Raw genomic sequence first — 27,323 nt, forward strand, 5'->3', positions numbered from 1 at the left:
AAGAATTTGTTTTAATTTAAATTTCAATTCATTCTAAAATTTTATTTATACAGCAGAAGTAAACATTTCTGGTTAGTTCTGAATTATCATTAAAAAGTTCATTCTCCTCACTAAATCCTCATTAATTTTGCCACCACTCTAATGTCCTCCCATCCTGCTTCATACAGGAACATAGAAAGCTACCAAGTCTACCAGATGGGACTCGCTTTAATGGTCTGTTGAAGAATGGGCGGCAGTCCTTTCCCTCCAGGATCTGAGCAATCTGCTGCTCTTGGAGGCCTGCATTCTGACAGCTAAGGAAGTGAGAGGCCAAAATCTGAATTACATATCAAGTGAAAATCGCATACCTGGCAAGATGGTACTTAAAGTGCCTGCTGAGCTATTTGAGTCAGCTGTCGGAAAACAGTGATGTTGTTGGAAACATGAGTGCTTGACTTTTAATCGGAGCTATCTGTACTGCTTTCAGCAAAAATAAAGACTGCACTGGTATCTCTCCCTTGGCCAGCTCCCCGGCCCAGCCCCAGCAAAGGAACGAGAAGTGTAAAGGGAAAATACAGAGCAGTATCACAGATTATAGAGCAAGGTTTGCAGGTTTACCAGGTAATAACACCAGAAGACAGAAGAGTACTAGGAAATACTCCTTGCAGATAAAATAATGCATGAGGGATACCTTGTTGATAAAAAGAAAACAGTGGATTATTATTCTAATGTAATCATAGTAGTACATCTTTCTGAAGGAGATATATGCGTACTCTATCAGCTAGGAAAGAACATTCTCCTTCTTGTAAAAGAACATGTGGTAGTGTAAAACAGCATTTGGGCCATAAGTTTGACCTTTCTGGTCATTTGTTAAGAAATTGAAATAATTACTTTGGTTCAGCACAAATAATAATGCATGAATCCAAAGCCTAAGTATAGCCTTCAAAGGACAGTTACACATTTGTTCAATTTCTATCTACACAGATTTTTGTCACTATATCCTATAAAAATTAATTTATTTAATTACTGAAAGTTATGGATTGTTTCTAGTGAATCACATATAGCTACACAGTTACTGATTTTAGTTCTTATCTAGTGATGATTCATACAGTTGTCTGAGTAATTCAACTAAAGCAAGATTAAGAGACAGCAGATATAGTGGGAAGTTTTCAGACTTTGAAAGAAGTTAGAAATACCTATGTTAAAATCTTTGCTCAACTATTACTTGATGGCAATTTAATTTACATAGGCTTAATTTCTTCATTCATAAATCCAGGGATTTTTTTTGCAGAGATTTGTGAGAACTAAGATGATAAATTTTGGGTTCCTTGCACAGTGAAGATGCTCAATGTATACTACTACACGATAGCTCGTATTATTCTGTAGCTGCAGTGTGGGAGCAGAAGCCATGGTAAGAGGGTGTATTCATTTTACATTGTTGCTGTGACAATATCATACTTTTAGCAGCTTAAACAACACAATTTTTTAAAATCTAATTCTGAATGTCAGAAGTTCAACACAGATTTAACAGGGCGTAGATCTAAGTATTATCAGAGTGTTCCTTTGTAAACGCTCTGAGGATCCATTCTCTTGCCTTTTCCAACTTCTAATGGATGCTCACATTTCTTGGCTCATGGCCCTCTTCCTCCATCCTCAAAACCAGCGTGTCAGCTGAGTCCCTTTCATGCTACTGTCTCTCTGGCTCTCACTTTTGCCTCCCACTTCCACGTTTAAGTATTATTGTGAATATATTATGCCCACCCATGTAATGTAGGATAATCTCTCTATTTAGTGTCAGTTTATTAGCAATCCATGTAATTTAACATATTTACAGCTTCCAAGGATTAGGACATGGACATCTCCAGGGACCAATATTCTGCCTACCGTAGATGGCTATAAATAAAGACAATGCCTAGATTGTGCATATACAGACAAAGTCATATATGTGAATCCAGTAGTCCTTACTGATTGTTTATGTTGTTTGAATTACTGTTGAGAAAAACAATTTGATTTAGTTATGGCCTGGAGCCTTACAAAATTAAATTTCTGCTTTCTTCTTTTTGTGACTGAATCATAATTCCACTTTTTAGCGATGTGCCTGGATTTACCATCCATCAATAATAGGCCTATTATAAACATCTATACCTACCTAAAACATCTGTCCTTTCTTAGTGTAAATCAATATTAATTTCATTTTGGGGATTTCACCAGATCAAAAAGAGGGGAGGAATACAGTTTTTCTCTTTCTTTCTTTCTTTCTTTCTTTCTTTCTTTCTTTCTTTCTTTCTTTCTTTTTCTTTCTTTCTTCTTTCTTTCTTTCTTTCTTTTTCTTTCTTTCTTCTTTCTTTCTTTCTTCTTTCTTTCTTTCTTTCTTTCTTTCTTTCTTTCTTTCTTTCTTTCTTTCTTTCTTTCCTTCCTTCCTTCCTTCCTTCCTTCCTTCCTTCCTTCCTTCCTTCCTTCCTTCTTTCCTTGACTTAAGCAAGCCTCAGGGAAAAAAGAAATCTATTTGATTTATATATTATGACACTTAACAAAGGATAAATTGAAAGTCAGTCACTTTATTTCTAAGTGGAATAAAAAATAAATTTAGTTATTCTTCAAGAAACATAGACTGTCCTTTCAGTGTTCAAAATAATCTTCATTAACAGTGGTGTGATTCATAAATATAATAAGAAATAAGATTAGTCACAAATTTTGAAAACTAAATTGCTTGAAGGATATTATGGAGGCATTCAGTTACAGTGGAGAAATTTCCCTCCAAGCAACTTCTGTCTTCAGGCAAAAAGCAACAAGTCACAATTCTTGTTCTTTGCCCATTGCAAATAGCACCTTGAAGACTCTCACTAGGTTTTTGCAGCTAACTTTTCCTAATAAAGAAAGGTCTTTCAGATTGCTTCACCAGATGCCTTAACTACACAGCCCTAACCCAGAAATTGATCAAAATCCACAATTCAATCTTTGGAGTCTGAACTACTCTATAGCCTGACACAACTACAGCCATTTGGGATACTGATCACTGAGAAATTTTTTCAAGTCCCTCAAATTTATTTGATTTTTCCACTTAGCCATTAAGAGCCAATAACCCAGGGTGAATTAGATTCAGACATTTTGTCATTTTCCTCTCTGGATTAATGTGGCTTAGTAAGATAAATAAGCAGGGTTGTACTTTTGCTTCCTCTGTCGAGAGTTAAGCAATGGCTCTAGGATTCTTACAGAATCCTTTGAGAGAAGGCTTGATGTCTTTAGCTCAGTGCTTATCAAAAGTAAATGGGCATATAAATCACCCTGGAATCTTGCTGAAACGCAGTTTCTGTTTCAGTAGGTCTAAATTGGTGCCTGGGATTCTGCATTTCTGAAAAACTCATGACGGAAGTTACAGCAGGCCTTCCAGCAATAATACTCAATCTACCAAATCCTCTTCTGTATACATTTCTCTAATTCTCTTTCTGTTACATATCCTCAATGCATTTTTTTTCTTCCCCAGTTCTCTCCGCAACTTCAATAGTCTTCTGAGATACACTCAATTTTGCTGATGGATTTCATAACCTAGTATGGATTATAACATATATATTTATCGAACGTTTTCTCTGTTTAACATGAAGGAAATATGGCTGGTCTCTACTCTTCTAAAGAGATGAGTTTTGTTTGTGGTTTTTTTTTTTTTTTTTTTTTTGAATCTGCTCTCCAAGAATTCCTGGCTTCAATCTGTAAATTATTTTATTTTTTCACATCTTACTCTAATCATTTTAAATGATATATATATATCATTTAAAAATATGTATTTTAATATATTTTTATATATTTGTATATATTTATATATATGTATACATCATTTATATATATTTATATATCATTTTTATATATAGATATATATCTATATATAGATATATATACAAGTGATATATATATCATTTAAAATATATATATCATATGTATATATTCCTATTTTATTTTTTCTAGCTTCATTGAAATATAATTGGCATATAAATTTGAATAAAGTTAGGTTATATAGCATGATGATTTGATACATGTATATATTGTTAAATGATTAGCACAATAAGATTAGTTAACACCTGTATCACCTCATATAATTACCATTTGTGTTTGGTGAGAACATTTAAGATCTACTCTCTCAGCAACTTTCAAATATATAATATAGTATTATTAACTATAGCTACTATGCTTATATATTAGATGCCCAGAATTTATTCATCTTATAACTGGATATTTGTACCTTTGACCAACATCTTCCTATCCTCCCCCACCAGTCCCTGGCAACCACCATTCTACTTTCTGTTTCCATGAGCTTGTAAGCAATATGGATTAGAATATGTGTTTTGTATCATGCATTGTACTTCACCCTGGGAATAAATAATGAGTAAGTCTACTTTATTGTTTTTAATGATTTTGCTACCAAACATAAAAAACAGTCTTATTCATGAAGATGCGCTTTTTTTCCTAGGCATGAATCTATTTTTATAAACCATTATACAGAAATCAGTTTTTATAACATTGCAAATTCCTTCCAGAGTTTAAGGTCTTTATTTTCTTGTTTGCCTTCAAAATCACTGGAGATACCTCCTTGACCTCTTCTAACACTGCACTTGGCCCATACAAGTCAGTGTAAATGTTTAGTACATAGTGAAAAGAGTGTAGGGTAAGGCTATGCTTTCTTTCCGTTTTGGATACATATTTGCTTTAGATGGTACTTACGAACTTGATCATGTCAGTTTAGAACTATAATCCTCCATATTGTCCTCACAGCAAATAATTATGAATTACGATGTATACTTTTTTTCAGCTGACTTGTAGTAGGCAATTAGCCCATACCTCCCAACTGGACCCTGAGGCCCAGAAGAGATACACACATCAGTCATCAGAAGAGCCTTATAGCTCCCGCCACTGGGGCAGAATTCCCTCCCCCATCCTCCACCCGTGGTCTCAGCTAGATTCTGGATGTTTAGAGTATGCTGTTCTAAGAAGCCTTTGAGAGAGCCCCTCACTCACTGTGCAGGGAGATAGAGTAGGGAGATGTAAGAAGAAATAGCTAGTGGTAACCATATGGGCTTTGGATCTATAGTGTCGAGGTTCATATCCCAGCTTCATAACTTACTTTTATATGATGTTGGGCAAGTCACTCACATTTTCTCTCCAGTGGAGATGATGACAATAAAGTTCCTATCACACAGAGTGCTAGTGATGATTATCAAGTTACAGAAAACACATATGTGTGGCACATAGTCTGCACTTTAAAACAATGCTGGTTATTATCAGAAAACTCCCAGGTAATAGAGGTGGTTATTTTTTCACCTGTACATCCTCTGTGCTATCTCTTCATTCCCCAGAACTCATATTCTTAAAATGCTTTGTTTTCTGCTGTTCTTTCCCATTCTTTGTAAGAAGTCCATTGTATTTGATGACATTTGTGATACAAATGCAAAGATTTCCATCTTTTTCTCAAGCATAGCAACCAACGTATTTAATGCAGGCATAGTTATTGTAAGTATAAAGATTCACATTCAAATAACACTTCTATTTCTATGCCCATGGTTAGCATTGCCTTTAGCTTGAAATATACTCTATTTGGTTTCACTACTTAATTTCTTAAACCAATTACTTCCCTAACCTGACACAACTAGTTATCTTTTGGCCATACTGATTTTCTCCCAAGTTCAAAAATATTTTGAAAGCCATACCCTTCTTGAACTATTCTAAAGTTAACTGTGTTTCAGAACAAAACTGCGAACAGAATTATATTATGTGACAGTCCAACTTCCATTTCTAAGAAAGTGCCATGATTGCACAAGGCTGCTCAATTCCATGCACATTACAAACAGCAAAAATGTAGAAGGATTTAGGCATAATACCTTTTTTCACCTGTTTTAGCAAATGCTAGATTTATTTTTCAGGTGGGAGGATATATTTTTCATAAGATAGTGATCTCTATAATTCCTATTCATATACCAAGTTCGTATCTCAGGAATCTATTAAAAATTACCAAAGATAAACCATTTCAAAACTTTCTGATCATAGCTTTATATGCAGGTGTGTGATTAAAACACAAATCAAAGTTAAAGTGTTTATTGATACCATTAATAAAGTTACAAATCACAAGTAGTCAATTATCTTGTGAGATAGCTACTACTAATAAAATAATAAAATATATCAAGTTCAGAAACAAACCTGTGTATTAAAAGTGAGCCATATCTTGTTTTATTGTGCTTCACTCTATTGTGCTTTGCAGATGCTGCATTTTTTACAAATTGAAGGTTTTTGTGCTGGCCCTACATGGACCAAATCTTTTGGCTCCATTTTTCCAACAGCATTTGCTTTTCATGACTCTGTTTCACATTTTGGTAATTCTCACATTTCAAATTTCTTCATTATTATATTCATTATGGTGACCTGTGATCATTGATCTTTGGTGTTACTGCTGTAATTCTTTTGAAGCACCACAAACTGTGGCCACATAGGACAGTGAACTTAGTCTATAGGTGTTGTGCATATTCTGACTGCTCTACTGACCTGCCATTCCTCCATCTCTCTTCCTCTTCTTGGGCCTTCCTGTTCCTGGAGACAAAACGATATTGACTGTGGGCCAATTAATAACCCTATGATGGTCTTAAGTGTTCAAGTGAAAGGAAGAGTTTCATCGTCTTTTACTTTAAATTAAAAGCTAGAAATGATTAAACCTAGTGAGGAAGGCATGCCAAAAGCCAAGACAGACTGAGAGCTAGGTCTCTTACACCAGTTAGCCAAGTTGCAAATGCAAAGGAAACATTCTTGAAAGAAATTAAAAAGGCTATTCCAGTGAACACACGAATGATAAGAAAGCAAAACAGCCTTATTGCTGATATGGAGAAAGTTTTAGCTGATCTTTTGGATAAAAGATCAAACTAGCCACAACATTCTCATAATCCAAAGCATAATCTAGAGCAAAGCCCAACTCTCTTCAATTCGATGAAGGCTGAGAGAGGTAAAGATACTGCAGAAGAAAAGTAGGAAGCTAGCAGAGGTTGGTTCATGAGATTTAAGGAAAGAGGCCATCTCCATAACATAAAAGTGCAAGATGAAGCAGTGAGTTATCCAGAAGATCTAGCTAAAATAATCTAAACCACCAAGTTTTGATGTAGATGAAACAGCCTTCTATTGGAAGAAGATGCCGTCTGGGACTTTCATAGCTACCAAGAGTAGCAATGCCTGGTTTCAAATCTTAAAAAGACAGGCTGACTGTCTTGTTGGGGGCTGATGCAGCTGGTGACTCAGTGGAAACCAATTGCTCATTTAATATCTGAAAATCCTAGGGCCCTTTAAATTATGCCAAATGTCCTCTGCCTGTGCTCTACCTTTCCCAGCAACAAAGCCTGCATGACACCACATCTGTTTACAACATGATTTACTGAATGTTTTAAACCCACTGTTGAGACCTACTCCTCAGGACAAATATTTCCTTCAAAATACTACTTACTCACAATGTACCTAGTCACTCAAGACTTCTAATGGAAATGTACAACGAAATAAATGTTATTTTCATGTCTGCTAACACAACACCCACTCTGCAGCCCATGGATTGGGAGTCGTATTGACTCTCTAGTCCTATTATTTAAGAAATACATTTTGCAAGGCTATAGCTGTCGCAGATGGTGATTCCTCTGATAGATCTGGGCAAAGTAAATTGAAAACCTCCTGGAAAGGATTCACCATTCTGGGTGCTATTAAGAAATCAATGATTCATGGGAAGAGATCACAATATCAACATTAACAGAAGTGTGGAAGATGTTGATTCCCACCCTCATGGATGACTTTGAGTGGTTCAGAACTTCAGTGGAGGAAGTATGTGATGTGATGGAAACAGCAAAAGAACTAGAATTAGGAGTGGAGCCTGGAGATGTGACTCACTTACTGCAATCTCATGATAAAACTTGAACAGATGAGGAATTGCTTCCTATGGATGAGCAAGGAAAGTAGTTTGTTGAGATAGAATCTATTCCTGGTGAAGATGCCATGAAGATTGTTGAATGACAACAAAGGATTTAGAATATGACATCAATTTAGTTGATAAAGCAGAGGGTAGACTCCAATTCTGAAAGAAGTTCTGTGGATAAAATGCTACCAAACAGGATCACATGCTACAGGAAAACTGTGAAAGGAAGAGTCAATCAATTTGGCAAACTTCATTGTTGTCATATTTTAAGAAATGATCAGAACCACCCAACCTTCAGCAATCATCACCTTGAGCACTCAGCAGCCATCAACATTAAGGCAAGACACTCCACCAGCAAAAAGATAGTGACTCACTGAAAGCTTGGATGCTCGTTTGCATTTTTTAGCAATAAAATATTCCTTCCTTCCTTCCTTCCTTCCCTCTTTCCCTCCTTCCTCTGCAGAAGCTTAGAACAATGATTTTAGGCATTTTTCTTTATTAATTAAACATTTAAATATATAAATTTCTCCCGGAGCACTACCTTACCTGTATTCCACAAATTCGATACACTATGTTTGCAATATTTTTCAGTGTAAAATATATTCTAATCCTCCTTGAGCTATCTTTTTATCCATGCATTTTATAGACTGTAATGTTTAATTTCTAAATATTTGGGGAATTTCCACATTTTTTTGTTATTCATATCTAATTTAATTTTTAGATGTTATTGTAAATAGAATTGTTTTCCATGCTTTCATTGCTAGAATATCAAGATTTAGCTGAATTTTATATATTGATCTTTTTTGCTAATTTCAAATATTTGTTCTAGTGGCCTTTTTCCTAGATCAAGAATTTCTGTGTTCACATTATGCTTTCTGAAAATAAAGACAGTTTTACTTCATTTTTCCAATTTGTATATCTTTTATGTATGTGTCATAGAACACATTTGGTATAATTTCCACTTTTTAAAATTTGTGCAGTATGTTTCATGGTCCCATATATATCTGTTTTTGTGAATGTTCCATGTATTTTGTCTTTGTTGGATGGGGTATTCTCTGTCAATTAGATCATGTTAGGTAATAATGTTGTTCACATCCTCTAGATTATTTCTGATTTTTTCTTGTACTTGTTCTGTCAATTACAGAGAGAAGAGTGCTATAATCTCTGACTCTAATTGTAGAGATGTCTGTTTCTCCTTTCGGGTCTGTCAAGTTTTGCTTCATGTATTTGGAAGCTGTTTTTCCTTGCATATTATTTAGGATTGTTATGTCTTCTTGATGAATTAATTCTTTTATCCTTATAAAATGTCTCTCTTCATCCCTATGTTCCTTTTCCTAAAGTTGACTGTGGCTGATATTAATATATTCAGTTCAGCCCTCTTATGTTTAGTGTTTGCATGGTATAGTTTTTTTGATCCTTTTATTGTTAACTTATTATGTGTTTGTATTTAGAGTTCATTTTTTTCCTATCCATGATGAATAGAGTTTTATGCTGTTTTCCAATGTCTGAAAGCAGCTTTTTAAAAAAATATATATAATTTTTTCTCAGATTTTTATTTGTTAACATTGGATGATATGTCTTGTACCATTATTCGCTCATGGCTGAATTTCTTCTATATGTTGTGTATACAGAATTAAGGCTATACACATTGTCACCTTCATGTTACTTACTACTCTACCTCCAGACATGATACCTTTGTTATCTCTTGGTAATATCCCTTTACACAATGAACAACAGTTTGTATTCAGTTTTATGAGTTTTAAATGAAATGAGTATTGTCTATATATAAACAACATTCATCATCAAGATGTATTTGTAAAAACTTCTAGGAACTAAAATACATATCTATCTACATACTTCAAATTATGAGTCACAATATGGATGAAAATCTAAGCTTCTTCAAACTTGAAATGCTGCAAATGAGGTATAGCATTTCTTAAATGTATTAATACATACCTCCAACACTGAATTTTAGGTCGATGATTTTTTTTTCTTCCAAATTTTTATTTAAATACTAGTTAGTTAACATATAGTATAATATTGCTTTCAGAAGTAGAATTTAGTGATTCACCACTTACATATAACACCCAGTGCTCATCATAACAAGTGCCCTCCTTAATACCCATCACCCATTTAGCCCACCCTCCTCCCTCCATCAAGCTTCAGTTTGTTCTATATCATTAAGAGTCCCTTATGGCTTGCTTCCCTCTCTCTCTCTCTTTTTCTCTTCCCACATGCTCATCTGTTTTGTTTCCCAAATTCCATATTTGAGTGAAACCATATGGTATTTGTCTTTGATAGGTTCATCCACCCACAACGTTGCAAATGGCAAGATTTCATTCTTTTTGAAACCTGAGTAATACTCCATTGGAGATAGATGATAGATAGAGAGATAGATAGATAGACCACATCTTCGTTATCCATTTGTCAGTTGATGGACACTTGAGCTTTTTCCATACTTTTGTTATTGTTGATAATGCTGCTATAAACCTTGGGGTGCATGTACCCCTTCAAATCTCTATTTTTGTATCCTTTGGGTAAATACCTAGAAGTGCAATTACTGGATCATAGGGTAGTTCTATTTTTAACTTTTTGAGGAACCTCCATATTGTTCTCCAGAGTGGCTGCACCACGTTGCATTCTCACCAACAGTGCAAGAGCATTCTCCTCTCTTCACATTCTAGCCAACACCTGTTGTTTCTTGTATTGTTAATTTTAGCCATTTTGACAGATGTGAGGTGGTGTCTCATTATGGTTTTGATTTGTATTTCCCTGATGATGAGTAACGTTGAGCATCTTTTCATGTGTCATAACCATATGAGTTGATGATTAAAAATTGCTAGCATCCAATTCCCAAATGGAAACAAAATTGATTAAGCATACAGTTAACTATTAAAAAATAATTTCTTTTCATATATGATATTCAGATACACAGAATAAAGTCTCAGGTATAGGAAGAATTTCATGGACTTTATATTAAAAATCTTGTGGTTACAGGGGTGCCCAGGTGGCTCAGTCGGTTGAGTGTACAACTCTTGGTTTTGGCTCAGGTCGTGATCTGAGGGTGGTGAAATCGAGCCCTGTGTTGGGCTTCATGCTCAGCTTGAGATTCTCTCTCTCCCTCTCCCTCTGCCCCTCCCCCTGCTTGCGCTCCCTCTCCCTCTTTCTTAAATAAATAAATAAATAAATAAATCCTTTAAAAAAATCTTGTGTTTACAATCTTACTAAAAGGAGTAATACAATAAAATATAAGCTATAACTTTAAATGTTTTATGTCACTGTAATTGGATATATCAAATTTCATGCAAGCATAGCAATATGATGTCTATTTTTTCATTCTTTTTAACTGAGCTAGTGAATATAGTCTATAGAGTTTTTTTTCAAGTTTGTACCTTAAACATTACAAAATTAGGGTTTTTTAAAATTTTAAAATTTTTAAAAATTTAAGTAGGCTCTATTGCCAATGTGGAGCTTGAACTCACAACGCTGAGATCAAGAGTCACATACATATTCTACCAACTGAGCCAGCCAGAGCTTTTTTCCAAGTTTAATAAAAGTTCTTAATGAATGATTCTAAATTTTAGACAATTTTACTAATTTAGTTTTCGTAACTTTCATCTTTATATTTCGATATAGTACTCTCTCAATTATCTTCTTTGTGTACTATAACATTTTTAAATAGTAGAAGTTGGTTTCTTTCCACCCCAAAACTGATTCCTAGAATATTTCAAACAAAAACCACTGGTTGGCAATGCATATACACAGACACACATATAGATATACATTACATATGCACACATATGATAAATGTGTATGTCTGTGTGTGTGTATATATATATATATGTATAGACATACATAAGTAGATAGCAGTCATTATTTGATTTCAACCTATGAAATCACCCCCAAATTTTACTGAATGTAGCTATTACTACAAAAATTATCTATTGTGGGTTATCTACTATCTACTATCAATGAAGAGAATATGGTATATAAAGACAGGTAATTACAACTAATTAATTCTAATTTCAGGCAAAAGAACTGAAATAGACATTAATGTAGTTTTCATAGAAAGAAATTCAACTGGTGGAAAAAAAAAAAACAAGTTCTATGTAACCTTATATTTCCTGTACAAGTGTGCCTGTGTCTTACCTAGAGCCCCTAATTTTATGGGAAATGAACTGGGTGTGTGGGAGTAGGCCAAAAATATTGAGTGAAGTGAATTGATTTTTAAACCATTTCTTAAATATTTATTTATTTATGTTTTGGTGTGGAACGGCAGGGGGAAAGGGAGAGAGAGAATCTCAAGCAGACTCCCTGCTGAACGAGGAGTCTGACGCAGGGCTTGATCTCACAACCCTGAGATCATGACCTGAGCTGAAACCAAGAGTTAGAGGCTTAACCAACTGAGCCACACAGGAACCCCTGAGTGAAGGGAATTTTTAAAAGAATATTTTTTATTTTCAACTAGAGGAAATTTTAAAAGTTACTATCACCATAATAAGTATCACTTACTAATTCTTTCAATGTTTTTTTCATATTTATATCAGGTTTTTAAATGAACAAAATGCTGACACAAACTGAAGCCTTTATGTAGTCCAGAGGAAATCCATTCACTTTCCTCTCCACTTCCCTAGAGGTAAGCATCCCCTTAATTTTTACTTATAATTCCCATGCAGATTTTTAAAATATTGGACAACATATACAAGTGTCCATAAACAGGTATGTGTTCTTTGGGGCATATTTTATAATTTCTATAAATAGTATCATACTATAGTCATAATTCCACAACTTTTTTCTTAAATATTTATATTTAAATATGATTTTAAAATCATTGAATTTGTATAGTTTTTATTAATTTAATTATTATACACTATTCTAACTATATGAATATATCACAACATATTAATCCATTGTCCTGTTGCTGGGATTGAAATGGTTTCCAAATTTTCACCCTTATAGATAAAATAAACATTCTTGGAGGGACCTTCTTGTACCATATCTGGGATATATTTAGACTATATCCTAAGTGGAATTGCTGTGCCAGGTTATGTCCGTCTTCAATATTCCTAAATATCACCAAATTGATTATACAGATGTACATGATCACCAGCAGTGAAGGCGAGTTGATAGAATATTTTTACAGATTAATTTTAACCAAAATTTAAAAATCAAATAAATATATTGCCAATCATTTTAGTTGTATGTAGGGACCCAAATGATATATTTATATTTGTTTTAAGCCTTGGGAATATTTCAGGGAAACTTTGAAATTATGTTATGGTACATGCTATTACAGCAGCTAAATCTTAGTTACTAGCAATTAATAATTGGCCATATGTTCAGAATTCTCCTTGGATTCTGGTTTAACCATTCAAGTAAAGTATTATAACTCTTTTCTACAGGTTATATTGTTTATACTTTTTCCATAACAGTCCCAATAATAAACATTCCTACCATCCACAGTAAAAATACCCTTGAAACACTTACATTTTTCATGATAAGTTTTGAAAGCACCTAGTGGAATGTTTCATATTGCTGAACATAGCCTGCTGACTTCTCAGTATCATGCTACATTTCCTTCACACTGGGCTTCCCATTTGATTTGTGTTTCTTTTAATCCCAGGTTGCTCATGTGATATCTTTGGTCTCCTGAGATGGATGCTGTTTTCTCTTTCCACATTACCTTCCCAGTGTGTTAGTTCCCTGTGTTACAAAAGAAACATGATTAGAGGGACCTGAGGGCTTTATTCCCCAATTATGATACAATCATTCAGTGCAGTGACAAATATTTATCTATTTCATCCAGGTCCTCTCCTGATCTGATTAATCAATCATTTCCAAACTTAGACATTTTTAACTGCAAAGGAGGTAAATATTTGAAAATTCTTGATCTAGCCCCAGACATTTTTTTTTATTAATTGATTCATTAAATATTTTAATGACCTACAGTTGTCAACTACTTCAAGAGACAGTGTTTGAGAACAAACAGGCAAAATTAGTTACATTCCACACTAAATATTAGGCTCCCTAGATCTGATGTTCTAAAATCCCAAATGGTTTAAAGAAGTAGATAGTTGTAAAAAAGATACCATAAGTGGAGGAATCTGAATGAAAAACAATCTTTCCTCCCAGAAAAACAATTAAAGACCAGACATTTTCTGAATACATTTTCTTGGGTTTATTGTTGTCTTATATGATAATGGCAAAGAAATTGAATATATTATTTATATTAACATAATTGCAAGTCAATACTTTGAGTTTTTAACTTCCTAAATATTTAAGCCAACAAGGACCACTGAAACTTACTAATATCAGTAAGATGATTCACTGTTTTCATTCTCTGTGACCCACACACTAGTCTGTATAAAATACGTTAGTCTACAAAGAATTCACTCAACAAAATTTTCACAAAATACCATCATCATACACTGAACAATGTAGCAAGTCATTATCAAATTGTTACAATTATCTTATGAAAAAGTCAATAGGTATTTTAAAATATCTTTTTGTACAGTTCTGCTGTTTGGATTTTTTTTTAAATGTTTCCAGATAAATAATCTGTATTTTAGAAAATCAAACTCTTAGCCACTGCATTCATAGTTGATAGTTTTGAGCATGGGCTCTGTAGCCTGATTGTCTGAAAGGAATTTAGGTAATACCAACCAAAACTACATATGAAGCAATTACCTTTCGGCCTAGTGATTCTACTTCTAAGAATCTACCCTGAAGATAAACCTCAGATAATAATATATACATATACATATATATATATTCATTCATTCCAAAATTGTTTATAATTGTAAAATATTAGAAACAATCTAAATACATATAGAAGAATGTATTCATTCCAAAATTGTTTATAATTGTAAAATATTAGAAACAATCTAAATACATATAGAAGAATGGCTCAATAAGTTATATTACATTCATAGAATGCAGTGCTATACAGATGTACTTTGTGAGATGATATGGAGATTATTTCCATGATATACTAAGTGAAAAAATGAAATTGCTAAAGAAAATTGATAGTATCCTGTGCTTCTTGCAAGAAATGGAGATTTAATAAAATACATCTATCTTCTTTTTTATGCAAAATAAACACAAGAATAAAACAAGTTCAAGTAGTTTGTAACCTGTACGGGGTGGCTGAGCTGTGGGCAGAAAGCAGGAAAATCTGTTTCTCTCTGAAGGATATGTGTGATTAAATTTAGGATTTACCCGATAATCCAGGATAGTCCTCTCCTCTTAAAATCCTTCATATAATCACATTATATATATATATATATATATATATATATAAACCACCTATAGTTTCCAGGGACTAGGATGTGGATATCTTTTGAGGGGCCATTTTTCAGCCTCCCACAATATTTATGAGTCCATATCAATGTAAGGAATTAGAATACATACATAAATGGGGGAAAGGGACAGCTCTTTGTTAGATAAGACTTCAAAATTTGAAAACTGTAGATGGGACTAAGGAAATAGAAAATCACCATAGGCAAACACTATAGCAATGATTTTTGCAGAAAAAACTCATTGAAGAATGCTAAAATCAGTAGGCAAAAATTTGAAGAAAAAAAATGTTTGCATAGTCTTAAAGTAGTATCCACCTCATTAATTACAAAGTGAAAAATAGTAATTTTATGTGGAGAAACCCAGCAGACACCACTAAAACCCAGAGATCAAAGTTAACACCAATAATAAGACATATCAACATGATATACTCCCAACATGATGTACCATAAAAGACACAATAACATTTTTTGTCATATTCTTGCCAAAATGTATAACTTTAATTTAATCATGAGCAAATATCAGATAAACCCAAATTGAAGGACTTGCTACAAAATAAGTAGCCAGTACTTATCTAAAATGCCAGGTCATGACAGATAAGGAGATTGAAGAGTTGTCTCAATTGGAGGAGGCTAAGGAGACAGACAACTAAATGCAATTTGGGATCCTGGATCATTTCCTGGACACAGAAAGATAGTAATGAAAAAATTGATAGAACTTGAATATGACCTGTAGTTTAGTTTAGAATATTATATCAATGTTAATTTCCTGGTTTTGATAATTACATAATGATTCTGTAAATTTTTGATATCAGGGAACGTGTGGTGAAGGGTATATGTGAATGCCCTGCATTAATTTGCCACATATCTTTAAATCTAAAATTATTGCAACATAAAAAAGTTAAAGAAAAGAGAAAAAGAAAGAAAAAGAGAGGGAGGGATGGGGGGAAGGAAGAAACTGTTTAGATCTTATATAAATTAATGGGTCCAAATGCTAGCCAAAAGACATACCCAATGGACCCATCTGCTGGCCCATCAGCCATTTTGATAGAACAGTGTGATATATGCTTTCTGATGTGCTACAATTTAGCAAAGTCCTCATCACCACTCTGCATACGGATGGATGGATTGACGGTTGGATGGATGAATGGATGGATGGTTGTCCAAATAAATCAGCAAGCAAGGAAACTGTTTTTGTTGACAAGCAGTATCTAAAGCAGATATCCTCACTTCTTTGTGGTGTCCGTTTTATCTCTGAACTGTTGTCAGTATTACCAAACTCATATGTAATCATGATTTAAGGAGATAGGTGAAATTTTCTTAGAAACAAAGCCACTTCTAATGGATCAATAATAATGATTTTATTATTTTCTCTTTCTTTCAAGGTTTTATTTATTTATTTGAGAGAGAGAGAGAGAGTGAGCAAGGGAGAGAGCACAAGCCAGGGGGAGAGGCAGAGAGAGAAGCAGATTTCCCACTGAGCAGAGAGCCCGATGCAGGGCTCGATCCCAGGACCCTAAGATCATGATCTGAGCTGAAGGCAGATGCTTAATCAGCTGAGCCACCCAGGTGCCCCTTATTTTCTCTTTCTGATTATCAAAGTAATACATACATGATTTTTAGGGGAAAAAAAAAAAAGAAAAGCATAGAAATGGACTGTATCTTTTTTACCAGTTAGCATTAGGGAGGTGAGAATTATGTTGCTTTCATCCATTGGTAACCAGAATCCATAATATTACACTTTGCTTAAAAATCTTGCCCATCTTAAAGTAGGCACAACCATTTCAATATTGTGTTCTCAAAGTGTTCTGCTTCAGCTCAGACCACATGTTTCTGGCTACATATTATCTTGATAATTACTTGGAGAATCATCCAAAGGACAAATGGAGGCAGAATTTTCCTCTGCATTAGATTCTGTATCTCTGCTCCTGTATGCCATGGCACTACGTGGTACTGTGACCGCCACCGACTGCCCATAACTCCCACTGTTGAGAGAGAAACAAAGCTTTTTGGCACAGTGCACATCTCCTTACACACGTACCTCTGGATGTCAATTCATCAGGTGGTAAAAATTGGATAAATTGTTCTGGGCTCTTGAGATCTCAGGCATGAGCAGGGTGGTCTCTATAGTTTGAAGGAGGAGTAATACCAGGAAAAAACTCAAGACCTTATGGCAAAAGTTCTGTCAAAGTGGCTGTCAGCTTCCTTAGGGTCTAGACACTTCATGATGAATGCGTAGGCTTTAATTGCACGCTCTCAGAGAGAGTCTGATGCCAGACCAAAGGCTACAAAGCAGTAGGGTCACTGTCCCTTAATTTTAATGGCATTTTAGCAACTATTTAGAACATCCGGCTGATGTTCTCCCCAAGGAGCAAAACTAACAAAGTTATGGCATCAATTCAAAGAAACACTCTCTTGAAATCAATTAATTTAATAACACTTGAATATTCAATTCTTGCGATACATAATTTACATCATGGTTTTAAGCAACTTGTTTTACAATCTCAGGCCTAACAAAATGACCTTCTAAAAAGCATGGCAAAGGCTATTGCCCCCCACCAAGGACAAATTTGTCATCAAAGATTTTCTAGCATGCCCTTTAGTAATATCCTATCTAAGCTTATACTCTAGGTCCTCTGCTACAGTATAATATGAAATCAGTTTATTAAAATCTTTTTTAACTTTTTAAAATTAAGTGTCTACCTGAACCAGTTAACTGTGTCCTGGATGCTTGACATACATTGACTTGAGTAATCCCCCAGTGGTGTTAAAACTGCATTTTCAGAGGTTAAGGATTTGCTTAATTGCTCCTCAACTTGATCAGAGGAAGAATCCAGACTTTTTACTACAAAATCTCTTCTCCTGCCCTTGCCCATTGTCTTCCATTTTCATAAGCTGCAAACCCAATGGTGGATATATTTTTCAAGTAAGATAATGCAAAGAACAAAAAAAAGGCAAATGAGATTATTTCTATGCACACAGTATCCAGCTCCTCCTTGTCCAGTTTCTACAACAAACTGGAGCAAATTCTGCCCGTTTCCAGGGTGTTGGTCTGTGTTGGAAGGTCCCTAAACCTCTATCACACTGTGACATCTTCCAGAATCAAAAAAATTCAGTGAGTGGGAACTTTCTAGTGAAATCCAAGAGTAGGTTGTGGTTTTGCCAATCTACACAAGATGCTCACAGGTGACCAGGATAAACTCATTTGTGAAATGTATACAGTCTGACCTAATGTTGCAAACTGTTAAAGAGAAATAAAAACAAGGAACAAAGATCTAGGCAAACTTTACTGAGGCTTTGATCCCTTTGCTCTCCATGTATCGTGGCATTTTACAACTGTGGAAGGGAAAGATTATTTAAAGTTACATAATTTAGTCATAATCTCATACACGTGACTCTGCCTTATTTTAATGAAATTCAACACATTTTTTAAAGAGATATTTATGGTTAACTGCTTCTACCTTATGTTGTTTGGATACATTTCCTTTACACAGGATTTTATTCTATTAAATGTGCAGGTGGTAAAATAAGCCTGATGTGGTAAGTAAATACTTCCTGGGGAATAAGCTTTCCACATTTTGCAAGGAGTACTTGCTTACACACAAAAAAAGTTCTCTGTGGGTTTCTGGCATCTGGGAGATATTGGTTCATTTAACATAGATATATATACTTAACAGTCATAGAGGAGACTATACACCATAAGACCATCCATAAGAGTTATACTATTCCTTAAAGTGAAATAAATACTTACAATGTTTCATAAGAGATCTTTCTATGGCAGATATAGATTCTTGATATGTATTGCCAGTTTAAAAGTGTGGAAGAAAAACCAGCAGCTGTGATTAGAAGTGTAGATACACTTACAATAAACAGGGGCTTGGAGCTGAACTAATGATTTAAAATTTATCAGAACATGATAGGAGTCCTCATTAACCACTCTGAGCTATTTGTAATAAATAAACTCAAGTAATTTTTGTCTGTGTTATGCTTCATCATGTTGCTCTAATTCCTGGCAAATCCTCCTTGATTGTTTTGCTCTGCAAAGTGTTTTACTAATGTCCCTTTTAACATTCTCTACATTGCTAGTAGAAACCTAGACTTATTAAAGAGATTACATTTCCACTTTTAGCTTTTCACTGAAACTTAATATTTGGATTCTAAGAAGATGTCTCCATCTAAATTTGCAACATTGACACTTGTATCTAATCTATCCCATGGAAAAAATCAATCAGCTGAGTTATATTCCTCTTTACAGGAAAAATGTATTATTAAATTCGTGAGACCCCATTGTGTTAGAAGCAACCATGTATCATATCTATATCTCTGTATAATATATCATTTATAAGCAAACAAGTAGATAATAGACCATATATTCAGAAAATACTGAATGTCTTTGCCTTACATCTTGTACAGTATGGCATAATGAGAATTCAACCTTGTGTCAGGGATTTTGATTCAAATCTCAACTTTATCACTAACAACATTTGTAAACTTGGGTTTTATTTGTCAGTTTATTCACTTAGTTTACCAATTTAAGCATTAGACTTTTTATCAATTAAAAAAATCATTAACATGGCATAATGTATAGGATTGTCAATAGATTTTAAAATGGGAGAAAAAATGTCTAATGCAGTAAGAGAAGCATAATAGAGATTAAATAAGCCTTAGTTCCTCTTTTCTCCCCTTCTATGAGTATGTAGCCTACAACTTTTTCTTGGTGAATACTCAGTAACTATGTTTTCACTTGACTTATCAGTTAAATGTATATGAATTGACCAATTTACTTCAAATAGGTTATAAAGGCATTTTCAGAAAATAAGTTTTAAAAATATGATCTTAATCCTTCAGATCAGCTCCCAATATTTAGTCAATAATTAATGTATATTGTCAGGAACGGTAGAAGGTAAAAATAGCGTATATAATATTTATATAAAGTAGCATATGTAACACATACAATATTACTTATTGATACATGCTCATGTTTCTTAAATTAAACAAAAAAAGTATACTTACCTGAGAGTGAAAAAAATGTGCTTAAGTATGCTTATTATGGTGTTTTGATTAGTAGTGAAAAATTGAATTTGATCCAGGTACACATACAGTCACAGAAAAGAAAGTATAAGGATTATTAGAGAGGGTAGGAAACATGTTTCTTTCACAGTATGCACAAAATGGAATTCATTTATCACTGCATTTTGTTCATAGTAAAGGAATGAAAATATATGTAGAAAATCTGTATAGAACAAATAGAAATTGAAAACAGCTCTTGGTGTGGCAAGGTGGATTATGAGGGATCTTCCCCTCCTATATTATATATTTCTCTAATGTTTGAACTTTGTTTTATATGGTATATTTTAATACATGTTAATATCATACAAGAAAAAATATAATTTTCGGACTAAAAATAAATAAAATAATTTGGGAGCTTGTCCATAAAGACAAGTAACCAAGGTAATTCAGCTCCATATTCCTCAGTTTTCTCGTCTGACAAATGTCTAATCTGTTTTATAGAATTGGGCGAGTAATTTGAAATAATTCAGGGGAGACTGCTCTGCAATGTGTAGAGCTATCTCATAATTTAAAATCTGAAGAAGAATTTGCTTTGAACTATTGATAAGGTTATCTTGCCCACCTCTAATTCCAGGTGGAAGACAGTGCAGTAAATGGCTCTTCCAGAGATAAGACACCACTTTTTATAGCAGCCAGATTTAACTCCTTCAGACTCAGGTTATTGTCGCCAGTCAATATTGCAAAAGAAATCTCACATTTTCTAAAAGGAAAGCTCATTTACCAGGTTGCTGACAAATCTAAAGAATAGTCCCAGGCAATATTGGTCATTTGACTCTTTGTTCTTTCAAATGCATTATCATACACATGCCAGACACTTCCAAATATTTGTATTGACAAGCTAGAGTACTGAAGCAAGACAGCCTGAACCACATAGTTATGGTATAATTATCATAAAGTAATCTAGAAGAGCATAGCTAAACCATTAAGGACTATGTCAATGTTGGCTGGCTCATTTACAATGAATGTTGTTCTTTTCTAGTTTTTCAGCAATGAGAATGAAAAAATAAGACAGTAGGTAACAGCTTCCTTAGCAGCGTTTGGCATATTGAAGCAGTTAGTACCTAATAAAATAAGTACCATATTAGTTGTACTAATATTTGCTGCCCTTCACCCAAAGAAATTTCCATAATTATTATCACGTATTTACATCACCAAATGAAGATCCATATTTGCATTGTGGCTTAAAATGCACACTGATTGTGATTTGATTAGTCATTAGCATACCAAATATGAAATATCCCGGCCTGGAAAGGTTAGAGGCTAGATTTCGCTGTCCTCAAACTGCATGGATACGTACCTTTAAAAAAAAAATGTTTTTATGATAAACTCCAATGTGTACATTTCTCAGATTTGCTTCTCTATAAATGACTATCTAGGTTTAGACAGTAAGATGTTCTACATTCCATTTCAATGAGCAGTGCTGGAACTTTCACATGTATCATAATTTGTCTATCTTTTAAGTATATCTCAATTACAATCAGAAAATCAATTATAGGGGCGCCTGGGTGGCACAGCGGTTAAGCGTCTGCCTTCGGCTCAGGGCGTGATCCTGGCGTTACGGGATCGAGCCCCACATCGGGCTCTTGCGCTATGAGCCTGCTTCTTCCTCTCCCACTCCCCCTGCTTGTGTTCCCTCTCTCGTTGGCTGTCTCTATTTCTGTCGAATAAATAAATAAAATCTTAAAAAAAAAAGAAAATCAATTATAACTTTCTTGATAGGAAAGTGAAGTTTGAAATTCCTTTCTAAACCTAGTAATATTTAGATCCTTCAAATCTTTTAATTTGCTTTCCAGGTATTTTTTAAGGAATTGATAGGAATTAAAAACAGACTATTTTGGAAAAATTTGAGAAAAAATAAACACATGAATTTATAATTTTTTAATTAAACAGATGAATTTATAAATTTTAAATTAAATTCAATACTGCAGAAAATTTTGAATACCAGCAATATGCCAACCACATAGAAGTTCACAAAGTTGGGGGGGGGGATCCTTGACTTTAGGGGGCTATTTGGCAGAAAGATGCTATGTAAAAATATTGATAGTATAAAAAGTTAAAATTTATTATATACTACAGCTTTTAGTGCTATTAATACCAATAATTATTTTTAAACTTTCAGAATGCTTTATACACTAGGCACTACCCAAGACATGCTAAACATTATCCTGTTTAACCCGTCCACAAACCCATGAGGTTACATGTTTTTATCATGGAAGAGAAAATTGAAATTTAGAGATGTTACTTAAGCTAGAAATGGCAAGATTCTTCTGGTTCCAAAGTTCTATCGAACACGGCAGCTCATAAAATCATAAATAATCTGTACAATACAAAACAAAATATGATACATTATGCAGGAAAATTCAGGCTGTTAAGCAAAATTCAACTGAGTAAATTTTAGAGATCTTGTTGGTTTTATTCAATGATTTATGAATCGGGCAAAATCCAGCCCAGCAGATAGAAGGGAACTCCACGAAGCTGTACAAAATGAAAGACTTTTATAGACAGAAGGGGGAAGGAGCAAGGAAGTCACACTAGATAAAAAGGTAGATCAGCTATGGTAAGATCGCTTACCTTTAGGGGATGGCAGGCTCCTACCAGGCAGATTTTCTAACTATTGTTGATTAGGCAATTCTTGATTGACTGGTTTAAGATTCCATTTCTGTAATGCCTGAAACTGTAATTAAGTATTGGTTTGGTGACATGGGGCTTAGCACAAGTGACTGCATTTGGGGTCTCTTGTCTTGTTTTTACCAAAGCAAAGGATTTTAATGCCAAAGTGGCAGGTAGCTTTATCTGCTTTGCTCAGATGTGTGCCAAGTTCCTAGAACTGTATCTTGTAAATAAAAATGCTCAATAAACATGTGAGACATTGAATTACATCTCAGGGAAATAAGTTAGCATTTATTAGGTGTGGGGATTAGGGTGTGAGTTGGGAAAGGATTCAGAAGTTATTTGAAGGAAATTTTACTGGTGTCAAGCAGTAGTTACGTTCCTTCTTGTCAAACGCAGCTTCCCTACCCTCTTCATGTTAAGGGAATCTCTAAAAATATTTTCTAAAGGTAGTAATATTTAGATCAGCATGCCTAGATGCGGAATAAGAACGTGTCATACATGAGAAACTATAAAATCAGTGTTCATGAATTTGAAAGGTTATATGTTTATGCTTATAGCTAGGAGAAATTAAGGTACTAGAGTCAAAGAGACTGAGGAACTGTGAAGTGATTGGATTATTCCATTCAGTCGTAAACTATGCAAGAGGCAAGACAGAGAGTGATGTAGCCCAGGTGCTGAAATCACTACAGAAACAGAAAGAATGTCTGAGTCACTGGTAAATGACTATATTAAAGGACAGCAAGCAAACCTTGCTAATATGAACTGAAGAAAAGACAAGGGTAGAATGTCTGCATTCTGGCCATTTGCAGAGAGCAAGGAATGTGCAAATGTTTTCTGTCACTATAGATTCCTGGAGGAACACATTAGGCAGCCAGATACAATCTGTTTTGAGGGAAAGGTAAATAAATGGAAATAATATTTAAGGAAAAGTCTGAGAATAAATTTCTTTGTTTACTGATTAAGTATCTCCACTATGCAGTCTTTGCAGGCTCTTATGGATGCAGAAATGTTTCTATTATCAGAACGATCGACATTGGAAAGGGAACAATTGAACAAAGAAACCAACACAAATCTGATGACTTTGATGAGAGTAGGACTGAACTAGTTGTGATCAAGTAGGGAGGCAATTTGGGGATGGGCAATAAGCAAGTGAGGGAAGAAGACACCATGCATCTAAGAAGTATGATCAGACGGGACAGACATGTTGCCATAGAAAACGAAAGTGTAGAAATTAAGGAATATAATAAGAATAATCTTAAGTAAAGATGAGTCAGACTACTTTTGATATTTAGACAGCTACTAGATATAATCATAAAATTATTAGCTAGCAAATACCTAGAAAAGCACAGGTATTCAACCATAACTTAATATGATTTTGTGAAAGTTAATCATTCTGAAACAATTTAATTTCTCCATGACAGTGATGGCTAAAAAAGAACAAGACATTTTCTAGGTTTTAGCAAGGCCTGACACAGAATTGTATGCCATTTTTACCAAGAAATTTGGAATATTTTGTAAGGTCAATGTATAATTGCAGGAAAGTTTACACCCATAAGTGGTGATCAATGATTATGTGAAAAACTAGGGTCACAAATTGAGAGCTATCCCACTGTGGTCTGCTCTAAGGCCCAGTATTTTTCAAACATTTAATCAATGATTTGGGAGATAGCCTCATCCACCAGCCTAATGAGCGCATTGTCCATTATCATCTTGGAAGGCTGCCAACACTACAAGACACAAAAGTATAATTCAAGTATCCCTGCTTAGTTGGGAACTGGTTCATCAAAAGTATGACTTAAAACATAGGAATACACCCTCTAAATTTAGGGAGGGAACACTAGCTCTTTGAGTAGAAGCATTAATACACTAGCATAGCTCCAGTACACAATAACTAAAGACAATAGAAGTTCTTTTTTGTCCACAAATCCAATTTATTAAGAATATTCACATAGTTCTAATTGGACTATTGCTTCTCTCTCTCTCTCTCTCTCCCTTCCTCTCTCTCTCTCTTTCATTTTAAAAAGGATACCACAAACAACATACCCAACAAATGTTAATTGATGGAAGATGAAAATTTAACGTCAGGTGTTTTTTATTCTAAATAAGTTTTTTGTATACTCTTGCTCCATGTTTTGCAGATAGGAAGCATTCAAACAACATTTGTTGAATAAATTCATGACTTGAAACAAGAAACTTTAGAGGCAACAGATAGTGATTGAAGTAAAATTCATTCATTTCTATTAATTTATTCATTTAAACAGCATGTATTGTGTTTTTACTATTTTCCAGCAATGTGTTAGGCACTGGAAATACAGTAACAAGTGAGTCATTGAGCTTGTTCAGAAGGAGCAGAGAAAAAAACAGGGGAGAAAAGAAAGAAAGAGAGAGGAAGGAAGGAAGGAAGGAAGGAAGGAAGGAAGGAAGGAAGGAAGGAAATATGTCCACTTATATGTTACAAAAACTGTAAGAAATGCATGGCAAGACATTAGAGGAAAACAGAGAATAAGAAACAATATAAACTGATGGTGCTCTGACTAGGCAAATTTGAATAATTAATATTGGAACTGAATTTTCAAGGATGAGTTATTCTTCACTGTAGTGTATATGTGTGTGTGTGCACATGTAAGTGTGTGTGCATGTGTATGTGTTTATGTGTTGGGGGAAAGGAGGGTTTTTTATTTTCTGGCAGAGGAAACAAAATTGGTGAAGATGTATGAAGAATTTGCTAGGACATTTACAGACAATCTTTTCTCTCTCTTTAGAAAAGATAACACTAGAGACAAGGTGGCTTAAATCAAATAAAATGGAATTTAACTTAGGTATAAGAATTTCTGCCAGGGTTTTAACATTAGAAGGAAATGTTCACAAAATATTAACATTTTTTTCTAGAGGTGCAGAAAAAAATCATTTGACAAAATTGATAAAATTCAACTTCCTTTCACTGTAAAAACTCCCAACAACCTGGGTATAGAAGGAACATACCTCAACATAATAAGGCCATTTATGTCAGGTCCACAGCTGACATCACACTCAATGGTAAAAAGCTGAAAGCTTTTCCTCTAAGATCAGGAAGAAAAAAAAAACAAAAAACCCAAGGATGCCCACTCTTGCCACTTATATTTAACATAGCCCTAAAAGTTTTAGCTAGAGCAATTAAATAGGAAAAGAAAGAAAATATATCCAAATTGGAAAGGAAGGAGTAAAATTGTCTCTGTCTACAGATGACATGATCTTATAAATAGAAATCCCCAAAGACTCCACCAAAAATCAGTCTTAGAATTAATAAGTGAATTCAGTAAATTTGCAGATTACTAAATTAACATACAAAAGGCAGTTGTGTTTCTATATGCTAACAATAAACCATCTGAAAGAGAAATTAGGAAAGGAGTCACAATTGTAATAGCATGAAAAAATAACAAAATACTTGGGAATAAATTTAATCAAGAAAGTGAAAGAACTACATACTGAAAGCTATAAGACATTGATGAAAGAACACCAATTACAGCTCAATTTTTTAAAAAAATCTGGGGCATATGGGAGGGGCAGTGAGTTGAGCCTCGGGCTCTTGGTTTCATCTCAGGTAGTGCAGGTAGCGATTTCAGGGTCATGAGATAGAGCTCCGCTCAGGGCTCTGTGCTCAGTGCAGAGTCCGCTTGAGATTTTCTCTCCTGCCCCTCCTCTTGCTTGGGCTCACTCGTTCTTTGTGTCTCTATCACTTAAATAAATAGATAAACTTTTTTTTTTTTAAGTATTTAAGACCAGAACTAAATCTAAAGTTTCTTCTTGCTTTGGAATGGAATATATTACTTGGATTATGAATGAGAAGACATTTATTGAGCATTTACTTAATGTCTCCAATGTATAAGTATTTACACATAGGATACTTACTTCAGTCTTCAAAAATTATCAATATTTTAATCCTACAAAATGTTATCTCTCTCACACATAACCAATTTAGGTTATTAGGAGACTTTACTCACTGTGTTTATATGAAGAGCCAGACTTCTTATACGAAGAGAGAAGCTTTCAAAGTCATCCTTAAGAAGGCAGCTTGGCAAATTGAGGCCTGGTTCTTCACATATCATTCTTGTTCACATTTAGAAGCAAGTCCCATGAGCAAACCTAATATTAAATAAAAAAAGAAAGAGAAGGGAAGGGAAGGGAAGGGAGAAGGGAAGGGAAGGGAAGGACAATGGAACTACGTAAAAGCCCAATGCATTATAAGAAGATTCAAATATTTTCTTAATCATAATTTTGTGTATTCATTTTTGTTGGGGTTGACGTAGAGCATGAAATCAGCCATAATACCTGGCTTGCTAAAATGAAACACAGAGGCCGCTGGGGGTGATGGAAGGTTTCAGAGAAGGGCGTAGGCTTTTGGAATGCCGAGGCCTGCATGACCACTCTGCTGTTGGAATGCCCAGAGGAGTAGCCTTCCCAAA

The 27,323-nt window shown here is 34.3% G+C and overlaps 1 long non-coding RNA gene across 1 annotated transcript in view; it reads left to right on the forward strand.

Annotated features, from left to right (window-relative positions):
- Positions 1-27,323, forward strand: part of LOC123784343 (uncharacterized) — a 309,802-nt gene that overhangs the window by 211,443 nt on the left and 71,036 nt on the right. The window contains exon 3 of the long non-coding RNA XR_006777431.2: positions 12,451-12,539. This is a non-coding gene — a long non-coding RNA (uncharacterized LOC123784343). The remainder of the gene's footprint in view (positions 1-12,450; positions 12,540-27,323) is intronic.

This window comes from Ursus americanus, chromosome 4 (genome assembly GCF_024610735.1).
Source record: "Ursus americanus isolate L20-20 chromosome 4, mUrsAme1.1.p, whole genome shotgun sequence".
NCBI classification, from domain to species: Eukaryota; Metazoa; Chordata; class Mammalia; order Carnivora; family Ursidae; genus Ursus; species Ursus americanus.